Source organism: Schistocerca nitens, chromosome 11 (assembly GCF_023898315.1).
Source record: "Schistocerca nitens isolate TAMUIC-IGC-003100 chromosome 11, iqSchNite1.1, whole genome shotgun sequence".
In the NCBI taxonomy this organism is placed as follows: domain Eukaryota; kingdom Metazoa; phylum Arthropoda; class Insecta; order Orthoptera; family Acrididae; genus Schistocerca; species Schistocerca nitens.
In genome coordinates, this window is record NC_064624.1 from 109,278,070 (window position 1) to 109,305,439 (window position 27,370).

The 27,370-nt window shown below is 38.0% G+C and overlaps 1 long non-coding RNA gene across 2 annotated transcripts; it reads left to right on the forward strand.

The window, feature by feature from the left end:
- The first annotated feature begins 5,353 nt into the window (after positions 1 to 5,353).
- Positions 5,354 to 25,669, forward strand: LOC126213141 (uncharacterized). 2 transcript variants are annotated; one of them, XR_007541084.1, is made up of 4 exons: positions 5,354 to 5,486; positions 7,424 to 7,510; positions 19,330 to 19,403; positions 25,256 to 25,669. It is a non-coding gene; the product is annotated as an uncharacterized LOC126213141 (long non-coding RNA). The 2 variants fall into 2 exon arrangements; XR_007541083.1 differs by lacking the exon at positions 19,330 to 19,403 and having other exon boundaries at positions 25,256 to 25,634.
- Positions 25,670 to 27,370: the final 1,701 nt, after the last annotated feature.

Below are 27,370 nucleotides of genomic sequence, written 5' to 3' on the forward strand. Positions count from 1 at the left end.
TTTGTAAGTACAGCATATATTTTTCGCAATATTGTTTTAGTTGAAGCTTTGTTATATAGCCGATTGGGTGAATAATGTTGTTTTTTTAATTTGTGTGATCATAGTATCCATAAATACCGTAGAATTATTTGTAGATTTCGAAACCATACTTGCAACTATGAAAAAATTAATGAAAAACACATAGTTTCCCATACGACTTTCATGAAACAGCGAGGTGGCGCAGTTATAGCACAATGAACTCGCATTCCGGAGGACCACGGTTCAAACCTGAGTCCAGGTTTCCTGATTGGGTTTTCATTAGATTATATTAGATTTACTTTCATTCCAATTGATCCGTAGTGAGGAGGTCCTCCAGGATGTGGAACATGTCAGAAAAACAACAATACACGACAAATATTTACAACTAAAACAAGTAAACTAATGTACCATTCCACAGGTCCCAAGTGGAATGATCGTCATTATTTAATGAACACTAAGAGTCATTTTACAAATACTAATGCACTGAATTTAAAATAAAAAAGTTTGTTATTTATTTATAAGGTAATAAACATGTAATACAACTACTGTAATACTTATTTACAATGAACACATTACTGCACTGAAATTATGCAGAAGTTATGTTGTACTTATATACAAATCAGTTGGTTTTACTAAGAAATTCATCAATGGAGTAGAAGGACTTGGCCACCAATAAATCCTTTAGGTTCTCTTAAACTGAATTTCACTGGTTGTTAAGCTTTTTATGGCTGGTGGCAAGTTATTGAAAATGTGTGTTCCTGAATAATGCACACCTTTTTGTACAAGACTAAGTGACTTTAAATCCTTGTGAAGATTATTCTTATTTCTAGTATTGATTCCAAGAATTGAGCTGTTGGTTTGAAAAAGTGATATATTTTTAATGACAAATTTCATTAAGGAATAAATATATTGGGAAGCAGTAGTTAGTATCCCTAGTTCCCTAAACAGGCTTCTGCGGGATGTTCTTGAGTTCACACCACATATAACTCTTACTGCACGTTTTTGTGCCCGGAAAACTTTAGCTTGGCTTGATGAATTACCCCAAAAAATAATCCCATATGACATTATGGAATGAAAGTAAGCATAGTATGCCAGCTTTTTCGTTCTTATATCCCCTATGTCTGACAAAATTCGCATTGCAAACAGAGATTTGTTAAGACGCTTCAGCAGTTCTGTGGTGTGCTCCTCCCAGTTGAATTTATTATGAAGCTGTAATCCCAAGAATTTAACACTGTCCACTTCTTCTATCTTCTTGTCATCATATGTTAGACATATACTCTTGGGACACCCCTTACAAGTTCTGAACTGCATGTAGTGTGTTTTTTCAAAGTTTAGTGACAAAGCTAGGAACCAGTGATTAATGTCCACAAATATTTTATTGCCTGATATTTCTAAGACTACACTTGATTTGCTATTTATTGCAATGTTTGTATCATCGGCAAACAAAACAAACTTGGCATCTGGTAATGTTACTGATGAAAGGTCATTGATATACACAAGAAAAAGTAAGGGCCCCAAAATGGAACCTTGTGGGACCCCACATGTAATTAGTTCCCAGTTGGATGATGCCTGATAGCTTGATACATGTCTCTTTCCTAATAACACCCTTTGTTTCCTGCCAGAGATATAAGATTTGAGCCATTTTGCAGCATTTCCCGTTACACTATAATATTCTAGTTTACTTAATAGGATATTGTGATTTACACAGTCAAATGCCTTTGACAGATCACAAAATATACCAGTTGCCTGCAATTTTTTGTCTAATGAATTAAGCACATTTTCACTGTAAGTATAGATAGCCTTCTCAATATCAGAACCTTTTAGAAATCCAAACTGTGACTTTGACAGTATGTTATTTGAGATAAGATGGTTATAAAGACGACTGTACATTACTTTTTCGAAAATTTTTGAGAATGCTGGCGACAGTGAAATTGGACGGAAATTTGATGCAATTTCTTTATCTCCCTTCTTAAACAGTGGCTTAACTTCAGCATATTTGAGCCAGTCAGGAAATATTCCACTGATAAACGACTGGTTACACAGATAGCTTAATATGTCACTTAGCTCAGAATCACATTCTTTAATTAACTTTGTTGATATTTCATCATACCCACTAGATGTTTTTGATTTTAAAGATTTTATGATAGACACTATTTCTGTTGGGGTAGTGAGGGTCAAATTCATATTATAGAAGTTACTTGATATGTCTGGTCTAAGGTAATCCATAGCAGCATCTACCGAACCTGACAACCCCATCTTTTCAGTAACAGTTATAAAATGTTTGTTAAAAGTTCTGCTACACTATACACATCTGTCACCAATGTATCATTTACTCTTAATGCTATTTGTTCCTCTTCATGTCTGGTTCTACCGGTCTCCTCCTTCACTATATCCCATATTGTTTTTATTTTGTTATCTGATATGACTATCTTTTCCTTGTAATATATTTGCTTTGACATCCGTATTACAGTCTTTAATATTTTGCAGTATTTCTTGTAATGTGCTTTAGCATCAACATTAGAACTGTTTCGGATTGACAGATACAGTTTTCGTTTTGTTTTACAAGATACCCCTATTCCTCGAGTAATCCATGGCTTCTTTGTAGACTTTGCTCTAACCTTGGTAAGTTTTGGGGGAAATCAGTGTTCGAATAAGGTAAGCACTTTATTAGCAAAAATGTTATATTTTTCATTCATGCCATGAGCACTGTAAACATCAGTCCAGTGAATGTCTCTGAGAGTGTCCTAAAATAATCAATTTTTGGCTTACTGATTACCCTCTTGAGCTCAGATTTAACAGATTTTATATCCTGTTCAGTATTAACATTTAACAGAAGGAACTGCATGTCATGGTCTCAGAGGCCATTGACTATTGGACTTTTCTATAAAAATATTATCAATGACTGTTTGTGAGCAAGTGGCTATCCTAGTGGGGAACTTTACAGTGGGAATTAAGTTGAATGATAGTGTTACTAACTCAAATAAGTTCTTATTCGGAGAGTCTTTAAGGAAATCTACATTGAAATCACCAGCAACCACTATTTCTTTGTTTTTGGTTGTTAAATGGGCCAGTACAGCTTCAAGGTGGTTTACAAACAGATTAAAGTTACTTGCAGGGGCTCGATATACACTTAATATTATGAAGGATTTTTTGTGAAATTCTAATTCTGTTGCACATGCTTCCATATGGTGTTCTAGGCAAAATTTATGAATGTCTATGTTCTTAAATTTATGACAGTTCCTGATGAATGTGGCAACTCCTCCTTTCTCCATTTCTGATCTACAAAAGTGAGATGCTAACCTAAACCCTGTAACACTTAATACCTCTATACCAGTGGCCACATGATGTTCAGAGAGGCAGATTATGTCAGCTGGTTTTGAAGACTCTAATTCATCTATGCAGATAGTTAATTCATTAATTTTATTTCTCAGTCCTCGAATATTATGATGCAATAAAGACAGCTGACATTTCACATTGACTGAGTTAAAATTGGTTGGAGTTAAAATATCTGCTGACAATTGAAAATTCTTAACCAATGGCTGTTTATGCTGATGTAATAATCTGGAATTATGTTTTTTGATTTCTTTCTCAAACTGAAGGTTTGTCTCAGTTCTAACCTCTCTTAAAATTTGCTTTCTTTCTGTCCTCCCTACCCTAGAAAAGGGTCTTTTCTGAATCCTGTAACCACTAGTATTTTACCACTCATGACAGTGCCTCCCCCCTTTAACTTTCCTGCTATTTCCCCAGCCAATTTACAATTCCCCTTCCTGTTGAGGTGAAGGCCATGCCTAGTATAATCCCACCTACTGAGAGAATCAACATGAACCACACCAATGTGTGACCCTGCACCTGACATGAGCAGCCGTTCCAGCTCCAAATTAACTCTCTTGACAGAAGAGTTCAAATGAGGTCGGTCATGGCGCCCAAGAACAGATACAAACTCAACACTTGTATGCTTCGATGCTGATGCAATCTTCGCCACGTCACCTACTGGTGATCTGTCAATACTGTTACCTGCCCCACCCACTATAACTACGGTGTCTTCCTTAGTGAACACTTTGCAAAGTGACCCTAAATCCTCTGTCACCTGCTCCATACCAGCACTAGGTTTAAAAAAATTGGGGACCTGGTATTCTGATCCTAGTTCATCCTGAAAAAGTTGGCCAACACCTCTTCCATGGGAACTACCTAACAACATTACTTTCTTTCTGATTTCCCTACATTCTTACTTTTCAATTTGCTGCTGAAAGTTTGTTGTGCCCTGTCTACACCTGCAACTTCTTGAGGCTCACCAGCTTCTAACTGAAGCAACAGGTCAAATCTATTTTCCACATTCACCATATAGCTGTCAGACAAAGTTCTAGGCCTGTTCCTCCTGTTGCCTGTTGCCACTTCCCACCTCTCTTTACCCTTCTCCCTCCTTAACCTGTCAAGATCTCCCCTGGCCTTGTCTAACTCAGCCTGAAGAGCGGCAATTTTCCCCTCCTGTTCTAGTATCTTCCTATCTCTACTACAAATCCTACAAAACCACTGATGAGTTTCATTTACTTCCCCTATTCCCACGCCACTACAGTCACCCACATGGAAAAAAGTACAGCACCCATCACACCAAAGCCCCGACCTAACACTTCTACGGCAAGTCAAGCACTTTTCACTCATGATAAACGTAATAGTTTATTAAGAATAAGTCGGTTAAATTACAGATAAACACGAAAATATGGTTACACAAATTTGGCCTATACGCAACTGTGTGTAAACAAAAACAAAAGTGCAAAGTTTCTGAAACAACAACTTAAACTTTATGCTACTTTCCGGAAATACTAGTTAAATAATGAAGAGGTACGATAAGTTAAATTGCTGGAGAGAGCAAGGAACAACTAAACGAAATTCTATAGATTTGCTGCAGCAGAACGTAAACAGAAAATACGACTGTACGGTCTTTTCGCGTTTTCTGCTATATTACGTAAAGAAAAATGAAACCTTTAATGGTACGCTTAAACGGCACAATAATACACCTATTTACCACGTAATCAGTACTAATCTATATGTTTTATAATCTAAAATGACTTATCTTTACGAGAACACCAAAACTCGCTCTAGTCGCCTGGCTGCAGGGCTGACTTCCCTAAATCACTTCACGCAGATGCCAGGACAGTTCTTTTGAAAAGGCACGGCCGACTTCCTTCAGCAACGGGACCGATGACCTCACTGTTTGGTCCCCTCCCCCAAATTAACCAACAAACGACTTTAATTTTTTTCCTAGCAGATATGCAGCTCTGATTCCAAAACGACCTCCGTGGTAGGTTCTTTCTTCCGCGTTGATTAACTTTGACCACAGCAGCAGACGACTGTAGAGTGTAGTAGTTCGTGTCATGCGTTCGTACGGTTTTGTGTTGTATTTTTTGTGTAATATGTAAGGGATTTGATGGTGGAGACAGGAAATCACGGAAACACACATACTGAGTGCGGTACTAAGTCCATACTTAATTTTTATTATCATTACAGCTAACTGGCTCGAATGAAGTAGTTTGCCAATGGCTTGTAATGATGCTATAGCAACTGTTGGTACAATTATTATATTAGTTAAATTTCATTTATTGGGCACATTTGAACGATAAGTTTGTTTCACATTTAATTATTGTATCATCTTTGGCGCTTGTGGTTATGGTTTGAGATAGCCTTAGAATTTCGTAAGTAATTATTTCAGGTTATGTGTATCAGAACCAAACACTTGTTATTTTCAGTGAGCTTGTGTTTCCGCATTGCGAGCAGGAGGTGAATAGTGTTTAGACAAACATATTAGCACACATCACGTACCTGTGCTGTTCGGCAATTACAAAAAATACCAGATCGACGCGTGGGTATGTAATGTGCTTGCTGTTTTCCTTCTGTCCGATAAAATTGCTAAATGTTTCCCGTGATTTAGCAAAAGAACCGCCAGAAATTTTGATGTGTTGTCTGTAATTACCGGAAAAGTGTCTATAAGCTGTGGTGGTTAGAGAAAGTGAAGGTCAATGTGAAATACTTAGTGATTGACGAAAAAAGGCCCTCATGAAGTTCACACACACGCTGCATTCATATTATTATATTTACTTGCGTTGTGCATGCGAAGTTCGGTAACAATATTCGTGGAGGAAGGAATAGGGACAGTAAGAGTTTACTGTAATCTGATCTGTAGTTCGTCCGGGTTGTAGCGCAAACAGTTGTACTGCCGATACATCAGATTCGTTAGCACACGTTAATACAGAGTATTAGGGATTGGTTATGTTGGTACAAAAGAGAATGCTGTAGAGGGAATTCATTGTGTTGCGTTTTCCATGGATTTTCAATGTGCCTATGTGCTCCATAGTTTAGTAAATAGTGTTAACTGCTGTTTGTAGTAATGTGCACATTTCAATCTATGGAAGGATATGGGAAATGTAATAGACTCTGTAAGGCCTAATGGGTATGTGTAATTGCCACCGACGAAAGCATCCCAAAACCACAGAACATTGTCATGGGACGCCTATGAGAAAGCAAATTCACTAAGTCTTGTTAGAGGAATTTAATCGTTAAATCTTGACAGTTAAGAATCATTTATTTTTCTATACAACGTGCAGGCAGCAGTGTGTGTTTTTTAGTGACTGGATAACGATTGCAGCATTGCTCTATATTGAGTTGATAATGTTGAATATAGATGACTGTATAAGGAAACAGTTGTTAAAAATACATACTAAACTGACTGAAAAAAATAAATCTCTGTCTGCATGGGTGCATTTTCATGTTCTGCTGTTCTGAATACCATGAGCAAATATGGGTTTATAGATTGATTGAAAATGCAGGCAGTATGATTGAGAACTAATTCTTTTCTGTTCTTGCATACGTTGCTAAGAACATAATTATAAACCTCTTACATTATTCTATATATTAAGGAAATTGCAGGATACATTGACAGGCTTCGATATGGCTCAAGACTCATTTTCATCTTTTATTCTTCATACGTAAAATTGTCTACTGTAAACAGATTTGTCTGCTAAACTCACTTTATCTTAGTTGCTTCACATGACAATTAGAAATTTATGTGGAAAAAGAAAGATAAGTCAGCTACCATATTCAGAATAAGACTGATTACCACAAGCAAATGCTACTAAGTAACAGCAGTAACTGAAAACATTTGTTTCCATTGTGTGGGGGTTTTTGTTTTCTCTCAAACTGAGTTTTGATTTCCATTAATCACACAGAGGCTTCAGAGTCCTCATAACCAGCAAGTTGTCAATCAGTTCATTTTGTCAGGTTCTTAGTCCTTCAGCCATTTTTAAATTTTTCATATGCATCGACTCATTTTCTGCAGCCAGAAAATACTGCCTGTGCATTATGTCGAATAATGACACTGTAAACATATCACTTTTGCTTTCTTGTTTTTCAGTGGCTTAGGAGGGCAATCATGGACTGCAAGGGAACTAGTTGGGTGAAAAAAGAGAAGAATGAAATATATGCTGAATCAGAATCCTTGGTAAATAGCTTCTTGTTTTTTTTACCATTGTTTCATTAATTTCTTTTGTGTAATGTGGTGTGTAAACAAGCAGATTACATGTCCTGTTAGTCACATGAAAAATTTGGTATTGACTGTTGGTTTTGCTTCTTGACCAAACGAAGTTGACTGTTGGCTGTGCAACATATTTGCAATGGATTGGTGTCTTGTAGTATATGATGCTGCTCTCTAATATTTAATATGTTTCAAAATTTCTGCAGCTTATTTTTAGTGTGATGCTGGCATCCCAGTAGTCAATGATCACATGTTTGCTGTCTACTAGGAAATTGTCCATTGTTCTTGAGTTGTGACGTTAGCAATCACTTGTTACAAATTAATTTCCTGCTTTGAGATTTAGTTCGGTGTGTTGTTAATGTCTAGATTTGTTCCTTTTTTAGAAAGAGGTATTATTAATGGATATGATAAAGTAATATATGAGTGGACTCCACTTGCTAGAGTGCAGATGATTTAGCTACTACTGTAGATCAGTTGTGCCGGCCGCGGTGGTCTCGCGGTTCTAGGCGCGCAGTCCGGAACCGTGCGACTGCTACGGTCGCAGGTTCGAATCCTGCCTCGGGCATGGATGTTTGTGATGTCCTTAGGTTAGTTATGTTTAAGTAGTTCTAAGTTCTAGGGGACTGATAACCACAGCAGTTGAGTCCCATAGTGCTCAGAGCCATTTGAACCATTTTTTTGTAGATCAGTTGTATGGTTTGCTGGATGAATTGATCATATGCTATATTTGTGGTCAATTTTTAAGTTGGCCAGAGTTGCTTTCTCAGACAAGAGGGATATATATGTGGATTTATTGCAAAGACAATATTTGGCAGTCTATTCGTCATGGTGCCTGATCGAGAAATCTAAACTCACGACCTACAATATTTTTTTCCTGGTGTATAATTTTTGCTATTGTTCATCTAATTGGTTTTATATCCTCAAAGTTATTGTTAGCAATATTACCGTTCTTGATCTGTTTTTGTTTTGTCAGTAGGTATTCAGAATGTATTAAATATCGGGAAGTGGTAGGGGACCAAGAGTTGTTGAAGACATCCTTTGAGGAGCTTAATTACTATTAAATGAAAGAGCAGTTGGTAGTGTAATGTGCAACCCTAAAAAGGAAATGGTGGTAATGCTGATACTAAAAGGAAAAATGGAGTGTTACAGAATGTTTGCAGTGCTCTTTAACCAGTAGATCTTCACATTACCACTCTAAATATTTAGTATCAAATAAATTACTTAAATGTTAATATAATCACAGAGTTAAACTGTGTTGGCTCAAGTATGACAAGTCTGTAACATACAACATATGCTTACAGGTTTGGTGATCATAAAAGAAGTAATTACAGCAGAATGTCACTGTCAGCTTCAGGCAAATTAAAACATGCTAAAGTTACTGTTAGAGCTCACTCCTTGATTCAGTTTTTCTGAGATTAGCAGGATTTTGAATTTTCCAGTGTGTGGCCATCAACATTTTATGGAAAATTCATTCCTCTACGATTACATCCCCCAACACCCATGGCTTTCTGTTCCTGAACAGTACCTTTCCCAATGTCTGACTCTCTCCTAACCTACAGCCCCATCCTGGTCGCCATGACCAACTAGATTTTAACCCACAATTCTCCATTGAAGGCACCGCCTACAAACAAATCTACAGTACATCAAAGGGCATTTGTATGGCACCATGTTCTGCCAGTTCATTCATATGCCACCTAGAGGATTCCTTTCTAACCATCCAGAATCACAAACCCTTCACCAGATCAAGATTCGTTGATGACATTTTTATAATCTTATTGGTTTGTTTATTGAACCTGATCTGATTAGGTCCATCAGGCCCTCTATTAAACTGGACCACAGTTTCACAAATACTGTACTCTTTTTGTATCATATTTTCCTGAAACTAAGTTTTAATGACAAATAGTATTGCAATGATGTGGATGTCTCAATTAGCAATGTCAGTGAATAATACTATGAACTAAAAGTTAATACTGGCAGTACTTGTACTACTGCAGTTGATACCACTAGTGGTGCTAGTAGTGGTGGTGATGAAAGAATTTGAAGGAGTGCAAGGTAGGTTTTATTCTGATACAGTGTGTTATGGGGAAAGGAAATGTAAGGAGACTCCGCCAGCTAAGAATATTGGGAAACAATGTGGTTGCAAAGAATATACTAAGGGTCACTGTGAGGCCTGCACAGCCTAAAATTTCCTTTAGAGTGTTTTCCCAGAAACAGATCTCCTATGCCTTGTCTTGTCAGTCACAAATACAGAAGTGTCCAATTCCACCCATCTACTTTGATCCATGACGTCACAAATATGGCAGAAGCAACCATACACTACGACTCCAATATGGCGCCTGTGATGTCATTACATAAACATGACCACTAACATGAAAATACAATTAAAAGCCGAAAAACACACACACACACACACACACACACACACACACACACACACACACACACACACACACACACACACACTCTCCCAGTGCACTGTGCACTTATTTTCTCTTTCTCAGTTTTTCTCCTCCCCTTCCCCTCCCACAGTACAGCTTCCCAAAACTGCCGGTAGCAACCCATACTGTTTCTGCCACATCCTTGCGTGGTGTCACAGAGAACACTTTATCTTCCCCCCCACCCCTCCTCCCACCTTTACATTGCTATCCCTCTCTCCCTGCCCCGTGCTGCCTCATACCGCACAACCCACCCTAACAGATTGCTCATGCCAAAAGCTGATGGTCAACTCTCAGTTCTTGTAGACAGTGGCTGTGTGTGTGTGTGTGTGTGTGTGTGTGTGTGTGTGTGTGTGTGTGTGTTGTGTGTGTGTGTGTGTGTTTTCTATTTCAGAAGAAGGGCTTTGTCCAGAATCTCAATTTTTAACACTCTTTCATTGTACATGTCTGTGAGTCAGTATAGAAAGTAAACGTGCCAATTTCATGTGGATGGGAAAGTGAACTGGGACAAAAAAGTCTGTGGAATATGCTAGGCCGAACATATAGTGCTGCCTGTATTTGTTTACCAGGCTTAGAATACTAATAGTTTTTGATATCTCTATGACTCTGTTGCTGGCATCAGGAAGAATGGTAAGGAATGTGTTGCCGGAACACAGTTTACAAACAAGATACTGTAAGTAATGCAAACATCCACAACCCAAGGCATGGGCTACCATGAACAGGAAACTCTCACAAAGTGAATGACCTCAAAAGTTTTATTTATTATTCCCTCCCTGCTTCATCCACATCATTTTAAAATTTCAAAATAAAACTGTGTGATTGGCTAATAGAAAATCCATATTACAATTAGTTGTATGGTGTGGGTATTGTTGATTTCAATATTAACGATTCTGGTGGTACCCACTGATTTCACTACACTATTGTTTTTTGGAAATAGGGAAGCGTCCGATCCCGCCCGTCTGCTTTGACCCATGACGTCACACATATGGCGGAAACAAAAACAAACACACACTTTCCACAAGAAGCCTAATGACACTAACGGGACAAGCGCGGGAATGGGGTGTTTTGGGTGGGGGGCAAACGAAGTGTAAACAAATTTAGACGCCTTGCGTAGCTACAACGTGTAAGTGAAGACAGCCATGCATGAATACCCACCCACCTCCCCAGGGGTCGTAACCCCTGCAACCCATAGAAGATAAAGATGCTTCAGTAGCTGATTAGTGTTTTTTGTCTTTTTTAAAAAAAAAGTCTCACGGGGAAGAACGAACAGATCAGAAAGATAAATATAATAAACTAAAACAGAAATTGGAGGAAACAGATAATTAAAATAAGTAATAAGTGTTTTTAAATTAAAAAAAAATCTCACGAGATTGAACCATCAGATCAGAAAAGTAAATAAAATAAGATAAAACAGAACTGGAGACAGCCACACTCAAACCAAACTTCGCGCCGTCATGACGTCACACACGACAACACCCTTACGTCACGGGTGAAAGCCCACGCGTGGGATCGGACGCTTCTGTCGACCCTGTTTTCTTATATGATGAAGCGCATTTTGTATGTAATAGTTACCGATAAGTAAATAAAGATTATGGGAGTAGGAAATATGATTCAAAGTAGCAGCATAGGAAAATGATGTGCAAGATGGTAATAAATTTTCGAATTTCTTGTCACTGATCATTCATATAACTTTAAGATCATTACCATTGAAATGCTCCTTACTGTCACTGAGAAGGCCACTCTGTAAAGAATGAGTCATTTATTCTTTGGAAGTGTCATAGACTTAAAATATGTGATAATTTTTTGTAATATATCTAAAATTGTCTTCTTGAAAGAACTCCTGGCAGATTTTTTAAATGGATGAGCAAGTGAACCAACAGGTAATTCTAGAATTTGTGTGACTGTATGAAATTAAGCAGTGTTATGTTATGGCGCAATTTTGGTGAATATAATATAGATTGACTTGATGCACTTGTCCATGCTAGACTACCCTCCACAAACCTCTTAATCTCTGATGACTGTCACCTCCTACATCCATTTGGACTTGCTTCTTGTCTTCAAGCCATAGTGTCCCTCTACACTTTTTACCCTCGCATATCCCTCCATTACCCACTTGACTAACCCTAAAAGCCTCAGAATTTGTGCTATTAACAGGTTCGTTGTGTTAGTGAAATTGGTCCCTATGTTCCTCCCCCATTTGTTGTTTCATCTTCCCATCAAATCTTCAGCATTCTTCTGTAGCACATTTCAGATGCTTCGATTCTCATCTTGTCTGAATTGCCTATCATTTATGTTTGACTTCCATACAGGGCTGCACTGCAAATATCTTCAGAAAAGACTTCCTAACACTTAAATTTATATTAGATGTGTACAGTCCTCTTTATTAGGCACATGTTCATTGATATTGCTAGTCTTCACTTTATTTCTTTCTTACTTCGGTGATTGTCAGTTACTTTGATGCCAAAATAGCAAAAGTTGTCTACTACTTTTACTGTCTCATTTTCTAGTCGAAGCTCAACATTGCCTGATTTATTTCAGCTATATTCCATTGTTTTTATTGATGTTTGTCACAGAATCATCCTTTAGTGATGATATCCAATTTTACTCTTCCGAGTTTTACCTCCCACACATCCCTTCATTGACAGTTTCAAGATGCCTGTTTTGTTTGATAGAATTACATTGTCATTGGTAAACACACAGTTTGCTTTACTTTCTTCCAGATTTCCTTCGTGTCTTCATCGTACAGAGTGCATATAAGATGTAGGCTACAAGCCTGTCTCATTTCCTACTCAATGCTTCCGTTTCATGTCTTTAAAGTCTTACAACTGGTGCCTGGTTTCTGTGAAAGCTGCAAACAAACTTTTCTTCCTGTCTATTTATTCTGCTGCTGTCCAAACTCCAAAGGGTACAGTCAACTCCACATTCTCAAAAGCATTTCAGTAAATCTTCAAAATCTGTAAACACAATTTTGTTTACATTTAACTCATCTTCTAAGGTAAGCCATAGCATCAGTATTGCCTTGTGTTACATGTTTCTGGTACCCAAAGTGATCTTATGTAAGGTTAACCCTCAAAAGCTTTTCCATTCTTACAAGCATGTCATATTAATCTGATAATATTCACACCTGTTAGTACCTGCCTTTCTTCAAATTTGACTTATTACATTCTGGTTGATGTATGACTGGACGTCAACTCTCATATCTTGCACAAAAGCGGAATAATTTTGTCATGGATGGCTTTCCCATGTATCCCAATAATTCTGAGGGAATGTCATCAACTGCAATGGCCTTGTTACTACTTCGCTCTTTCTGTGCTGTTTCAAATTCTGGTCATGTTATGATAATTCCAGTCTTGTCTGCAACTACTTCCTTTTCCCATTGTGGAGTAAGTTTGTTCCCCTTTGCCTTACAACCATTCTTGTTTAGTTATATTGCATCTTCTGTCAACATCATTCCAGTAATGTCTGTATTCCCTTTTGTCTGCTTAAATAGCTACACGTTTGTATTTTCTCTTTGCATCAATTAAATTCAGTATCGCATTAGTTGTGAAGGTATTCCTACTAGGCCTTACTTTTTACCTATGTTTCCTCCTGCCTTCACTGTTTCATCTCAAAGCTGCCTATTCATCACCCAGTGTATATGTACCCTCTATTTATCTCTTTTTGCCTAATGCTCATTTTCAAACCATCAATGAGTTTTGGTTCATTCAAGTTTATCCAAATCCCATGTACTTAAATTCAACTTTTACCGTTTCTTCAAAATTACTCTGCCGTTAATAAAAACAACTCTAGCCAGAGTCCACATCTATCACTGGAAATGTTTTGTAGTTTACATTCCTGTTTCGAAATCTTTGTTTTTGACATTACATAATCTGTTTGAAACCTTTTGGTTTCTCCATGTTATTCCACATACACAAAGCTTCTTTCATGATACTTGAAAAAAGTGTTTGCAGTGACTAATTCATGCAATGTGCAAAATTCTACCAGGTGGCTTCCCCCTTTCAGTCATTTGTGCCATTGGATGTTCTCTTAACTATTTTGCATCCTGTTCCTACTACTGAATTTCATTACCTTCTAGAATTGGTTTTCATCTTCCTTAGATATTGAATAATTACTCATCAAAATTTTTCCTATTCCATTATTCTGCTGGTCTGGTTGCCATACAAATTTCTACCATTGTTGTATTTTCTTCATGCCTATTTCAGCTATGGTAATTCAGTGACATTGCTGTTGATAATAGCTTACTCATATTCCTATTTTCTTGCTCATTACTAGGGCTCTCCCTGCATGATGCCTATTTGATTTTTTGATACTCTTGTACTGATCTGACCAGAAGTTCTGTCCTTTCTGCCACTGCACTTCAGTTCGTACTACAACTGGATACAACCTATCCATTTTTGCTATTTAAAGTCTCTAACCTTCCTAGGCTGTTGTTGTTGTCTTCAGTCCAGACTGGTTTTTGTGTGTGTGTGTGTGGGGGGGGGGGCAGGGAGGGGGGGTTTGAGGTTTTCGGGCGCTAAACAGCGTGGTCATCAGCGCCTAACTGGTTTCGTGCCTCTCTCCATACTACCCTATCCTGTGCAAGTTTCTTCATCTCAAAGTATGTACTGCAGTCTACATCCTTCTGAATCTGCTTAGTGTATTCATCTCTTGGTCTCCCTCTTTCATTTTTACCCTCCACACTGCCCTCCTATACTACATTGGGGATCCATTGATGCCTCAGAACATGTCCTACTAACCGACTTCTAGTCAAGTTGTGCCACAAATTCATGATCTCCCTGATTCTATTCAGTAACTCCTCAGATGGTAGAGCACTTGCCCGTGAAAGGCAAAGGACCCGAGTTCGAGTCTTGGTCGGGCACACAGTTCTGATCTGCCAGGAAGTTTCAACTCCACATTAGTTACATGATCTACCCATCTAATCTTCAGCGTTCTTCTGTAGCACCACATTTCAAAAGCTTCTGTTTCCTTACACACACACACACACACACACACACACACACACACACACACACACACACACACACACGCGCGCGCGCGCGTGCAGAGAGCTGAGACCACACTGCCAAGCTGTGGTCTCAGCTCTCTGAGACTGCGATCATGCGAGTGTGTGAGAGTGCATGACAAAATTGTGTGAATCTTTTTTATTGTGCCTATCACGACTCAGCATCTCTGCTATATGGTGAGTAGCATCTTTCCTTCTCTGGTATTGTTACATTCCATCCTGGGTTTTCCATTGTTTGATGTTTGCTTCTATTCTATTCTTGTTTAAACTGTTCATCATCTGTGTCGTCCACTTTCATACAAGACTACACTCCATACAAATACTTCCTGACACTTAAATCTATACTTGATGTTAACAAATTTATCTTCTCGAGAAAAGCTTTGCTTGCCATTGCCACCCTACATTTTATAATCCTGTCTACTTTGACCATCATCCCGTCTGTGGCCATCCTGATTTAGGTTTTCTGTGATTTCCCTAAATCGTTTCAGGCAAATGCCGGGATGGTTCCTTCGAAAGGGCATGGCCGATTTCCTTCCCAATCCTTCCCTAACCCGAGCTTGCGCTCCGTCTCTAATGACCTCGTTGTCGATGGGACGTTAAACATTAACAACCACCACCACCACCACCACCACCACCACCACCACTTTGACCATCATCAGTTATTTTGCTCCCCAAATAGGAAAACTCATGTACTACTTTGTGTCTCACTTTTAATCTAAATACCTCAGCATCACTGATTTAACTCTACTACATTCCATTATCTTAATTTCGCTTTTGTTTATGTTCATCTTCTATTCTCCTTTCAAGACACTGTCTCTGACAAAATTACAATGTCATCGGTGAACCTCAAAGTTTTTATTTCTTCTCCATGGATTTCTGCTTCAAATTTTTCTTTTGTTTTCTGAACTGCTTGCTCAGTATACAGATTCAATACCATCAGGGATAGGCTACCACCCAGTCTCACTCCCTTCCCAACTGCTCTTTCCCTTTCATGCCCCTTGACTCTTATAACTGCCATCAGGTTACTGTACAAATTGTAAATAGCCTTTTGTTCCACGAGTTTGACCTCTGCAACCTTCATAATTTGAGAGAGAGTATTAAAGTCAACATTATCCAAAGGTTTCCCTAAGTCTACAAATGCTAGAAATGTAGGTTTGCCTTTCCTTAATCTGTGTTCTAAGACAAGTTGTAGGGTCAGTATTTCCTTATGTTTTCAAACATTTCTGTGGAATCCAAACTGGTATTTCCCAAAGTCAGCTTCTACCAGTTTTTCTATTCATCTGTAATGTATTCATGTTTGTATTTTGCAGCCATGACTTACCAAACTGATAGTTTGGTAAATCTCACGCCTAGTTTGGTAATTTTCACGTCTGTCAACACCTTCTTTCTTTGGGATTGGAATTATTATATTCTTCTTGAGGTCTGAGGGTATTTCACCTATCTCCTACATCCTACTCACCACAAGGTGGAGTTCTGTCAGGTCTGGCTCTTCGAAGGCTATCAGTAGTTCTAATGGAATGTTGTATACTTGCAGGACCTTGTTTCGACTCGGGTCTTTCATGGCTTTATCAAACTTGTCACACAGTATCATTTCTCCCATTTCATCTTCATCTACATCATGATCTATTTCCATATATTGCCCTCCAGTACATCACCCTTCTATAGACACTCTATATAATCCTGCCACATTTCTGCTTTCTCTTCTTTGCTTAGAACTGGTTTTCTGTCTGAGCTCTTGGTATTCATCCAAGTGCTTCTCTTTTCTCTAAAGGTCTCTCTAATTTTCCTGTAGGCGGTATCTATCTTACCCCCTAGTCATATATACTTACCCTGCTAAGGTATGTAATACTCCACACTCAGACATATAGAGTGCCTGTCCTGCTTTTCCTGATAACATCCTCCTGAGTAGCCTCTGCCTGGAGATCTGAATGGGGGATTATTTTACCTCCAGAATATTTTGCCTAAGATAATTTTGTACAGTAGAGCTGCATGCTCTTGAGAAGAAAAAAACAAACACAGGTGCAGTTTACCTTTGCTTTCATCCATTTGCAGTATTGGCACAGGAAGTTGGTTAATGCTACAAGGCCAGGTCAGTTGATCATCCAGACCATTGCTCCTGCAACTGCTGAAACGGCTTTTGCCTCTCTTGAGGAACCATGTGTTAGCCTGATTTCTCCTCAGATAATACGTATTCGTGTTTGCACTTAACTGTTTTCAGTATCGTTCACATGCCAGCAACCCTACCTTGGCAGTGTCTGTGGTTCGTTTGGGGTGGGGACTGCGCACTATTGTTTAAAGTGCTGTCTTGGAGCAGAAGAAATAGTTTCAGCATGTATATTTGTAGAATTACTTAGTTATCTGTATGAACATAAATAACAATTCTGTGATACTGTTTTGGTACACATACAAACAAACAGATGAAAACTGTTGCTATGTCTTAGTTACGAGGCTGTAACTCCTGGTTTCAGGATCAGTTACTTTAACAATTACCCTAACCAAGCATGCCTCCAGGGCTGCCAAGGGGATGTTACTTGTGTGTCCTCATAGATTTTCATCTTAGGTTCAGGATTTTAAGGTCAGTGACCAGCCAATAATTTTGTAAAGCAGTATGACACAGTTCTTCATAGAAGTAGAAACAAGAAATACATTTGGCAGTTGGGTGATTTGTGAGTGCTGGTAAGTATAAAAAATTTATTATACAGTTGTTTGTAGATGAGTGCATAGGATAACAATATAATAATCATAAAATTGGTGGTTCAGATAACACTGATTGCTACCAGTTCTTTTAGTTTTATTTACATGTAAAACAAATGGTAATTTTAATCCATGCTGAACCATACTTTATTAAAAAGTTATTTTTACTTATAAGTTACATAAAATGCAAGTATTGTTGAAAAATTACAATTTGGTACAAAAATGAAGAGCATCAAATTGAAAATAAAGAAATCTCGCAGAAATGTATCAAAATTTTTGTTTTAATATGTCGAATGTTGAAAAAATGTAATCTTTACTAAACCGTTACAATTAAGTATTTGTTAAATTTGCGAGTTGTTAGTAGACATGGAAGTTTTCAAAAATTAGTAGTACTTACTAGAAGATTCGAACCCACCAGCTTTTTCATTAAGGCGCTTTGGTGCTATAGTCTCAATTACCAGCAATTGTGTTAATAATTAGGAAATATTTTGTAGTTGACAGCTCTCAGAAATCTTCTGACCTTCAATGTCAAATTTTTGTAGTTGTTTGGTAACTGCGTAGTGCTAGTTTAGGGAATTGATGTTCCAGCACTAAACTCCAAATATTCTGAATCTGAAGTAAATTAAAGAGGATGATCTGAAAGATACAGTTTTCAGTCAAGTTCTTATTGTTGCAGGGATGTGCCCATAATGGTTAAGGTGATAGCCCATAAAATGCAAGAAATCCTAGTTTAACTCATCAGTGCAGCCAAAATAAATTTTAATGTCTGCTGTTACATAGACGATTCTCTAATATTAGGCAGTCATTGGATCAAATTGTGAATGTTTCTGATCAGCTTCAATCATCTGGTATTCAAAATTGTATTGGCTGACTGCATTGCAGCAGAATTGTGAGTGAATAGATCAATTGATTTTACTTGATCAATGACTGTTGGATCCATTTTTATTCTTGCAGAGGAACTGCTTTCTTTCTAAAATCATATAGGAGAACAAAATTATCTGCTGTTCAGGTCTTTAGCTCCAAACATGTTTCCTGTGCCTCTTCTTACAAACTGAAATGACCTGTGCATTTTTATATTCCCATGAAAAGCCAGTGTTCCATAAAGTAACATTTCAATTGCCAGAGGTTGTTCTGCAAGATCCACTTGTCTTATTTAATCTGATGGCTGCCACTTCAGGTCTAGTGGTCTACTGTGTAGAAAAGTTTGGTTTTTCCTTCTCCCTCCTGTCCCCACCTTAGTCAATTATGTATCTGTCATTTTAGTATCTATGTTGCAGCCAAAAATGTGAAATGCATTTTTATGTTCTTTAGTGGAGAAACTTTGTAAGGCAAAGCATTGTAATTGACATTTGTGCTACTGTCTTCTGTTTTGCTACCATGTGCATCATTGTCAACTTGCCTTTGTAGAGTTGTCTTTGATCCCTTTTCTAACATTTTTGTACAGAAGTTCTGGGGTTTTCATTTTTTGTTTCATGTTTTGCAAGATATGATCTTGCTTATAAATTAATGGAAGGCTTCTTATATAGGTTGTCTTGGTGGTTCTCATATGTTCACCTTTTGGTTGGCCATCGAGATTCAGGGGATTTAGCTTCATTTGTATTTGCTGTACAGATATCTCCTGTCATGTAACTATGTAATGTTGTTAACATTTGCAGGTCCTCACTGTATTCCACAACATTCCCCATGCTGGGTGTATTGGCTGTTACATCATGTTTGATCACCTTACCAGGTTTGTTAGGCAGAAGTATGTTCCTATCTTTCAGAATTTGTTTTTAACAGTAGCAATCTGTGATGCTTCAGTAGTCCAGTGCTCATGTTCCAATCTCTATATTTAGAGAATTTATTATTTTGGGCATGTTTATTGCTAACAGAATAAATATTTTCCTGTTGTGTGTGTTTTCTAAACAGTTACACAGGCTAATTTTTGGAAAACATGTTTTGTAGATTTTCACAGGAATTTTTGTTCTCACAGCTGTGCTAATGTCACAGGATGTGATTTTGAGATGAATGAGGTCAGATTTTCCTCTTGATATTTAGATCTATGTTTTTCATGGATTCTCTAAATTTCTTCAAGGAAATGGATGGACAGCTCCTGATAAAATGGCATGGCTCATGTTGCATATATTTGCTCAACCTCATGTCATGTTGTACTTCATTGATGTAAAATTCCTCACATCTTTCTCCCCCATCTGAAGGCATGCATCTTCAGTTATGTAGCTGACAAGTATATATATCCCTTCACTGAAGTATAATAGAGAAATTCGATTTGTATACAATATTTACCAGAGTATATCTTAAGCATTAATCTGCTATGATGGGTGGATGTTGGAACTCAAATGGCTTTTTTCCACATCACATTTCACACTTTAAAATTATTTTTTCCTCACATTTGATACTTATCTGCATGCAGATTTAAAATTTCAGTAACATGCAATGAGATAAATGCAGATTTATCTCATTGTACAGTAAAATGTATTACTGCCTGTGTTCTGTGGTGCATCTTTCTAATGGGTGCTCTGTATGGAATATCAGATTTTGTAGCTAATCATTTCTATTTTTCCTTCCAGTATTGTGTGTATAATGCCACTGTTAGTTAATGAAACTCTCAATCTGGTCTTGAGTGCTTACACACTTTTCTAAGAGTAAGAGGATTGATTCTTGAATGGGTGTGAGGCTACAAATTCAAGTGTTCTGGGTTCAGTCCCAAGCATCATCTGTCACTTTTTCACATGGAAATTGTCTATGTGGAAAATGACAGTTTCCATTCCAGTGTGATGCTCTAGGTCCTCATGTAACTTACTATGTCAGTGAGTTCAGAAGTTGCACCACAAAATTACATGTCCATTTCGTAGAACTCCACTCACAAGGTATAATTCTTTTCTTTACTGAAAACAATGTTTATATTCCTGTGTCAATCACTATTTATGATCACTTGGGTTTGACACTAAGTTGGAACTTCTCTCTCCCTCCTCTGCCTGTGCCACAGTGAAGGCTCCAATAAGAATATTTTTTGATTTTATGATGACCTCAGCCCCTTATTTTCTGACCTGTGTTATTCAGTGGAAGATGATAGGGTACCTCTGCAAAGCCCATGAGGGCACTATGGTCAAGAAGGAACTAAACAAGTAGCAGGTTACATGCAGAATGCATTTTTTAGGCTAGAAAACCACCTGTAAAGACAATAAGCAGGTAAATGCAGACCTAAGTGTGCGTCACCTAATTTTGGTACTGAGGCATACTACATCCAGTAAGACAATGCCTAATAGAGCACTAAGATGTTAATAATTAACTCCAGGTTGTTGAAAGCTTTACTTTTACTTTGGGTTTGCATTTGTTTTTGTGTCATTTGACATGTATTTTCCTCAGTACCAAAATTAGGTGACGCACACTTAGATCTGCATTTACCTGCTTATTGTCTTTACAGGTGGTTTTCTAACCTAAAAAATGCATTCTGCATGTAACCTGCTACTTGTTTAGTTCCTTCTTGACCATAGTGCCCTCATGGGCTTTGCTGAGGTACCCTATCATCTTCCACTGAATAACACAGGTCAGAAAATAAGAAGCTGAGGTCATCATAAAATCAAAAAATATTCTTATTGGAGCCTTCACTGTGGCACAGGCAGAGGAGGGAGAGAGAAGATCCAACTTAGTGTCAAACCCAAGTGATCATAAATAGTGATTGACACAGGAATATAAACATTGTTTTCAGTAAAGAAAAGAATTATAGCTTGTGAGTGGAGTTCTACGAAATGGACATGAAATTTTGGGGTGCAACAAAATTGCTTCATAGGTAGGGATTTGGTGATCGGCCAACCAAACTCACAGGAACATAATTTAGTTGCAGATGATAATCTATCATTACGTAGAAAGATATAGAGGATCATATATAAACTAGAAATGTAGAAAAATTAGGTAATAATGAAAAGACATAAACTGTTATGAGATCTAATTTTGTTAGGCTCATAATTACTTGAAACGTGTAGCTGAATAAAAGTACTCACTGATGATGGCAGAAAAATGCTGAAACATTTTTGGGCATTTATAAGCAAAATGTTTGCACAACAGGTGGATCATAAATTCCAGCAATTGTAGTATACATTACTCAAACTCACCATTGGAATACCACATCTCAGATGGAACCTTGGCGAACACAAGATGTTAACATGTGTCTTATGCCCTGTAGTTTTATCCTCAACACATTATTTTATTTTTCCAATTTTGTTACATAAATAACTCAGAGTTGCTAGTATAATTAGTTGGAAAGATGATGTAGGGGTATGCATCACTTCTCCACAGTGGCATGTGTCACCACATTTCCTCATAGTGGTGTGTATCACTACACAAGGGTGCTGTGTGTCTCTCACTCTTCTGACACTGAATTTCACAGTGAAGAGCAACCCCTCACTGCTTGGTTGGATACTGCAGTGAGGCATTCTTGAGGTCCAAATAAGCGAGTTGCATTGGTTTGGGTGTCCAATCAACAGTAATCTGCTCATCATGCAGCCAGTACCCTCCCTTTCCTTTTGACTGAAGACAAACCAGCAAGGTCAAGAACACTGGAAAGCTTATGGGCCTGTGGCATCTTGACGGGAACCAGGGGCCTCTGTCATTCCTTAGTACTAGCCATGGAGACCTGGTAAGTGCAGGTACTTTAGGTGGACATACGTTACCTTGAAATGGCTTTTATGTGCCCCCATTAATAACACAGTTCAAGTCACAACTCCTGTGGACAGGTTTATTAGCTAAACTGCACAAACAGTGCTCCACGTACTGCACTAGTTTATGGTAGAAAGTAGATATTTCTATCATGTCTCTGGACCAATTTGTTGGCAGCCAATGGGAGGATATTACATTATAGACAATGCACAGCTATTAACCAGCTCAGTCCTGCCATTAACATACAAACTAATCATTTTGTTGATGGCCTTTACTTCACAGCATGCTTTTGATACATGTTGACAATTCTGCTAATGTAATATCATATACGTGTCTATACAGAACACATGTGCAACTTTGATTTTGAAATTTTATTCACTTTATTTGATATAAAATCCTGGTTTTGGCGAGTGGTATTGTCTGCATAGTCCTATCTTCATGTCCTTCTGCTGCTTACAAGAGGTTCTTGTATTGGGGTGTAGAGCAGTGTTCACTGCCTCTCTTCAAATACTATTAACAGCTTTCTCTCAGAGATGGATCTATGTTGTGACAGACTGATATATAGCCTTCTCTGAGGTTTAGGTTAGCCTCAAAACTGACACTTTGCCCTTATTTCCTGTTTTTGTCCACAGTCCTGCTGGATACAAATCAATACCGGAAAGAAAAGTGCAAATATAATTGATGAAAACCCAGTGTTACATTGTTACTTTTTTTTGTTTGGCCACTGCAAACGGGCTTTTTCCCTGAAAATTCACTTTGATCCCACTCTAACATCTGATACGTCAAGGTAGTTGTTAGATTAAACACTGTGTTTGTCTTTCCATTGAATTAAAAATATGTAATTGGCTACACAAATCGGCTGTTCAGCCATCATAACTTCCCATTACAGCCTGCAACAGGTGTTACCAATATACACTTAGGGGTAGGAGAGGGGATGGCCCATGAAAAAGTTGTACCAACTTATCTTGGATTGTCATATTTTCCTCCAGGGTTGCAGATGCATAACTTCATTTCCTGTCTGAGGTGTTTTTTAACTTTATAAATAAATAGAACTTTGCAAAGAACTTATGTGGCTTCTACGTGCAAAATAGTAGTGAGATGCATTGAACTAGCTTGCTGCATCAGTGTTTCCACATTTACACTGGGGAAAAACAAAGTGCCATCTTCAAACCTGCAGCTGTCAAGATATGTACTTGATGCAGTCATCTACATTGTGCCATGACTCACCCCACACTACTGTCAACAGTAGTTTCCTTATTGTGGTGGTTTGTGACATTATTCCATGGTGTCAAAAGACCCCTGTGTCATAATTATAATGTGTCATATGAACCAAATTACGTTTCATGTAATTGAAAATTCTGCTCCCAGCCGATTGTAATGGGTACATTCAATTGCCCAAATGAAATTTGTAGTTTCTCATAAATGGCCAGTTCTGTTTTCTTGCAGATTCTATTTATACCATATTGATTGAAATAGGCTGAAAGGGGGCTGGAAGGACTGGAACCATCCAAAAATAAAATTAACTTAAATTCCAAAATTAAAATCAAGAAATGCTGTTGTGACGTGTCAAGTGATTTGATGTGAATTCCATTTGAACAAGTGATAGTTCTGACTTCCAATAAATATTAGTAATATCAGGTCCAATATCTAAAAAGAAAACAAAAAGTGAATATTAGCATTATACAGTAAGAGCTTACACAGTATAAATAAGTTAAATAGCAGGGTGGAGGAATAGAATTTAAAGCTAATCAAATACTATAACAGAAAGCTTAGGTTACATAAAACTAACTTTTGTTTTGTAAAATTTTATGTTTCGCTTTGTAAGGAGTTAGCATCTGAACCAGTATTTTACATGTAATAAGAGAGCTCGCAGTTGATCTTGGACTTATGAAATGAGTGGAGAGCTCAATAGAATTGTATTACAAGCTTGAAGCCATTAACCACATCACACCTCACCAAGCATTTTGCAGAAATTGGCCAGTTTCTCCTGCTCCTGCACACTTCAAACACGAAAGGTTCTCTATTCGGCTTAATTCATACAGCACACAGTTCAGTTTAGTAATGTTACTGGAGTTTCTCAGTCGTGCAATTGCAGATATCATAATAATAATTCATGTTGGCACCTACATAAACACTGTGAGTAATCAACATCTTCCATTCATTAGCAAATACAGTGCATTTCTGTGCAGATAAATTTATTCAATTCCTCACAATAATCAATAAATGATGCAGTAAAACAGTAGAAATTCTAAGGTTTGTCACATAGTATAATTTGCTTAATGATACACAGAAATGTCTGCCTGCTTACGCAAATCCTGACGTGCTCAGTGCCTTGCGTCAATGCTGGTGACTGGGACCATCTCTGGCAGAGTTGCCTCAAATCAAATTACAATGGTGGCACACTATTTAAATGTTTAAATAATGCATGAAATTTGATGACAGTGGCACTGGTGAAAAGGAGAAAATTACCATGATATTTTACATGGCGTGTGTAATTTTTTCCATGAAATGAAATGGTATTACATTAGTGCAATTTTTTTTATGAGCCAACTATCCACAATAACATGTCTCCCTTGCAAAATGAGCGAAATTATAGTTGAGAAAACTAACAACGTGTGTGTGTGTGTGTGTGTGTGTGTGTGTGTGTGTGTGTGTAATAGGAGTAGCTGCTTGGCAAGGATGAAATAATTTGTTGTTTGGTTTATGTCTGATGTGTCTATCTCCAAATTAAACAGAGTCTTGGTTTCAAATGTATGGATCAATTGGAATGAAAGTAAATCTAATTTAATGTGTGACATTTTCTTGTTACCAAATGCCAGTAAGTGAATACATGTGACCAATATCTTTTTAGCCCCACATGATGTGTAACCATCAATCAAGCGCAAGGGACAGAAGCTTTGAATATGCCATTCTTTCTTTTTTCAGTTTCTTGAAGGTCCGCTAAAGATTGTAACGCCTAGTCTTCATATAAAGCAAGACCTAGAACTGAAACAGGAAGATGGCATTGAGCGTGATGTAAGTTTTCACATCGGTGATGTATTGTGCCTGAAGTACTGTATGAATATCATGAAATGCATTGGGTGCAGTATATTTCAGTGATCATAAATGATGAAACATTAAAACCTAGGATATTAGCACTCCTCCACAATGTTTATAGAATTTCAATTGACTGTAGGTATATTGTTCGGTTGTGTGTAATGGTATTTGAATGAAACTTGTAGGAAACATAAGTTTATTAACTGTAACCCAAGGTAATTTTATTTTACATATAAAAAATGAATGCCTCAAATTCGTTCTTGGAACAAATGTACCAAAGATGACTTCCTTCCAGCAGCTGTCAATTTGTCTCTGTCAGAGTTCTATAATAGAAAAGATGTAAGAGGTAAAGCAATGAACTGTAAGCAGTATGTTATCAGATAAGTATTGTATTTGTCATACTATTTCTTTTTGCTGAAGTATTTAATGAAAAACAAACTGCATTACAGCAATTGTTTGCTCTGTGTAAAAACAATGGGTTTATCCAGTATGCATGCCATAAATTTACAGTGTAATGGAACATTGCTTATCCCAAACTACTTGCAAAGAAAAAACATTGTGATAGCAAGAATTTTTGTGAACAGCATTGAATTTAGTACATTATGGTGATTGTGAAATTCCATATTAGTTTAACTATCGCCATAGTGTGCTAAATTTAATGCTGATGGTTTCTCAGGTCTCCAGCCACATGGTAGCATTGATATCACATGATGTTTCAGGAAGTGTCATATTACCCATCTTTTGGCGTAGTGTCAAGGTTCATGGGGAGCGGGCTACTTATATGTGCCATCACCCCCCTCCACTAGACCTCGGGTGGCTGTGGTGGTGGGGATGGTGGCCGAATTCGGTTCTCGGTGTAAGCATTATGTCTGTGTCCACAGCAGAGGGCATTGACGGTCATGCTCCTGATGGATTGCTGCTATCGCAGGGTTCCATGCTGCGCTGAGTTGGTATCAATCATATCTGTTGACAAGATTGTCATGAATCCTTATTTCTGTGGATTGCTTGATAGTGCTTTCCCAGAAGCCAGATGCTCAGCACAGTACTTTCATGTTTTTGAAGTCGAAGGTGTGTTCCTCATTTATGCTGTGTTCTGCTGTGGCTGATTTTTCTGTGTGGTCTAGTTGCACTTACCTGATATGATCTCCGCAGCATTTAGATATACAGTGCTGTGTTTGCCCGAAGTATTGTTTTCCGCATTTGCATGGTATGCTATATTATACTCCTGGTGTGTTAAGGTTCAGCGGATCTTTGGTAGAACCTAGGAGCTCCCTGGTCTTTGATGGTGGTTGGAGAATGGTTTTGATATTGTATTTGCCCAGAAGTCGTGCAATTTTGACCAGGAGCAGAACCGTATATGGAAGGAATGCAAGACGTTCGTCTCCTTCTTCATCATCATCTTTTTCTGGGGTTCGCTCTGCTTCCTTCTGTTAACTGCTCTGTTGATCTGTGTTTGACTGTAGCCATTTTGGTGGAAGACTTCCCTCAGGTGTTAATGCTCGGATGGTAGGCTGTCTTTGTCACAGATGGCATGCACTCTATGTACCAGGATGGTCTGTACTGTTTCTCTTTGTGCTGGATGGTGGCAGCTTGTTGTATGAAGGTATAGGTCTGTGTGTCTTCTTCCTATGTACTGCAAGACCTAGTGAACCATCTGCCTTCCTCTTAATTAAAATATCAAGGATGGGGAGCCAGCCATTTTCCTCCATTTCCATTGTAAATTTGATGTTCGGATGGATGTTGTTGAGGTATTCCAGAAAATCATCTAGCACCTTTTTGCCATGTCCGCACATGACAGAAGTGTCATCGACGTAGTGGAAGAAGTGATTTGTTTTCTGTCTGGCAGTTTGAAGGGCCACCTCCTCGAAATGTTCCATATAGAGGTTTGCAATCACAGGAGCCTGTGGGGAGCCCATGGCCACACCATCAATCTGTTCGAAGAATTCCCCGTGGCACTGAAAGTAGGTGGTTGTTAGTGCATGTTTGAAGAGCCTGACTGTTTGT